This window comes from Macrobrachium nipponense, chromosome 12, assembly GCF_015104395.2.
Source record: "Macrobrachium nipponense isolate FS-2020 chromosome 12, ASM1510439v2, whole genome shotgun sequence".
Lineage (NCBI taxonomy): Eukaryota > Metazoa > Arthropoda > Malacostraca > Decapoda > Palaemonidae > Macrobrachium > Macrobrachium nipponense.
The window spans coordinates 79,492,657-79,495,156 of NC_087205.1; the positions used below are offsets into that span (position 1 = coordinate 79,492,657).

Here is a 2,500-nt window from a genome sequence, read left to right on the forward strand (position 1 = left end):
GCCGTGGGAAAATAAAAATGAAAAAAGGATAAAGATAAGAAACTATGTGCCTACCGAAAGGTACAAAATATTTTAATTTAATTCATTTCTTTTAATATATGTCATAGAGCAGAAGACTAAAAAAAACAATATTAGGAAATCATAATCACAAATTATATTCAAAATTGGCAACTTAGAATACAATTAATCAGACATTAAGAGCAAACACAAAAACGACATAAGACTTCCGCCCTTACCTTCTACTGTAAAGAAACCCGACAGATACTGAACAAGGAGAGAGAAAAAAAAAACAAGATCACCGAAAAATCAAGCCCGTCATCTAATTTACGACACTGCGCCAAGATTTTTATGAACTTCATGAGGCATCAGTTCAGTAAAAACGGTTCCATAACGGCACTCAAGACCAGGACGATGCGGGGTAATACGAACTAATTTCCAAAAGAGTGCCAAGGAGGTAAACAAATTTTCCAACGAGTGCCAGAGGAGTCAACGTCTACCGAAAGTTTCCTCACTTTCTGTCTTTTATTTTTTCCTCTGGCGAGAATATAGTCCATCAGCATAAGCGACGCACATTTTCAAAATGATTGCCACATGAGGCACAACACTTTATGAATTATTAACACATTATTCACAATGTTTCCTTTCCGTCTGCCCGTCTCTCTCTCTCTCTCTCTCTCTCTCTCTCTCTCTCTCTCTCTCTCTCTCTCTCTCTCTTTCCCTCTATACTCTTAGCCTTACCCTTGACTCTTTTTTTTTTATTCCCTTGCCTGTTTACACGGGCAGGGACCTCTATCCCTAAAGAGTAGGGGTGGGGGGTGGGGTAAACACAACCACCACCACTACCACACTAACCCCAACACTGACATACTACTTGGCAGTCCTTCAGCAATTTTCGATTTCTTTTCCACTCTAGTTTATTACTCTTTCTCCCTCTCATCCGTTCCTCTTTCTCCTTATTTAATCTTACCGATGGCAAATTTATGCAAAATGCATTGAGAATCTACACACACAGAGAGAGAGAGAGAGAGAGAGAGAGAGAGGAGAGAGAGAGAGAGAGAGAGCAAAAGTGACGGCCAGACATCCAGGGCACACATGTGGACGCAAGCTTGGCTTAGGTAATAAGTGAACGCTGACTTTGGGAACTTAAATACATAGAACACTGCACATTTATACATTCACTTTGCAATCAATTTCTAGATTGAATAAGTGGATAAAACCACACAGGCCCTGTTATTACTGATATCTTATTATTATCACAACAAAACAAAATCTGCACCTAAAAGTTTTCACATTGGTAATGTACACAGCTTTCAAAATTAATTTTCTTTTTTTCTAACATAAACATAATCGAGTTTCAACAACGATTATAGGAAATATTGTCAAGAATTTCCAAAAGTCTTAAAAAAACTTATCACGAATAAATAATCTGGCTTCAGCGAATTTTTCCTTCCCTTGAAACTACGAACTGGACCACACTCAAAGCACAAAATAGTTTCAGAAACTTTTCAGCAAGTCAGATACATTAGGTAAGGCACTATCGGGAGGTAAAACGGAGAGATATTGCTGGCACTACGACCCAACACTTACTAGCAGGGCACCACGGGTATATGCCGGTTGTGCCAAACATTGCCTACTTCTCAACGTACCCCTCGCCCGTCCCCCTCTCATCTCCCTCTCTGTCTCTGTCTGTCTGTCTGTCTCTCTCTCTCCCTTTTCTCCCAGGCGGTATTTACTCCTGAGTCAGTAACAGGAAACATTTGCCGCTGCTAATCGCATCTATTGTGTTTAATATCTCCCGTCTGATGAGGATAAGAAAAGGGACGATCTTTTTTCTCGATGCGTTTCGCTATAAACCTGACTTCCCTCAGGCAATACAACAAACACATTTCAACTATTTCGAGAAGTCATTTTGCTTCTTAAACTGCAAGAAGTTGGACTGGAGAAGGGTCGAAGGGGAAAAATGGGAAGGAACTGTAGGGGAATAGGAGAAAACCCTTTTTCTTTTACTACATAAGATGAGAAAAAGGTGAGGGGAGATTGATAAGAAAAGGATGAGCGAAGATGATTGGGAAAGATGAACAAAGATACATTAGAGATTAGAAAAGACGAAGGAAGATCAGAAAGACGAAAAGGGACAAGATGAGAAGCCTCAGAGAAGAGAAGTATGGTAAAATGAGGATGATTGGTAAGTAAGGAAAGATAAGGGAGATGGAGGAGAGAAGAATAAGTGCCAGAGAAACTAACTCTTGAAGAAATGAAAGGAAGTTCGGAAAAACAATTTGAAATAGTGTTGGAATGTTTATAATAAATGAAACGGAAATCCTCTCGCTCAATTATTACTGCAGTAGCCATACCTAAGATAAATTGCAAATATCGTCAACAATAATTCTTAGAAATCGCAGGCGGGTCGCACTCGCGCGTCACTTCACAAATAATCATAGTTCCGTTTTTTCCTTTCACAACATTTACACACAATTCATAGCACCACAAGACAGCGACT

General features: G+C 39.5%; 1 long non-coding RNA gene across 1 annotated transcript in view; it reads right to left on the bottom strand.

The window, feature by feature from the left end:
• Positions 1–1,576, bottom strand: part of LOC135225034 (uncharacterized) — a 1,750-nt gene extending 174 nt beyond the window's left edge. The window contains exons 1-2 of the long non-coding RNA XR_010316885.1: positions 1,522–1,576; positions 237–534 (exon numbers count right to left, since the gene is read on the bottom strand). This is a non-coding gene — a long non-coding RNA (uncharacterized LOC135225034). The remainder of the gene's footprint in view (positions 1–236; positions 535–1,521) is intronic.
• Positions 1,577–2,500: the final 924 nt, after the last annotated feature.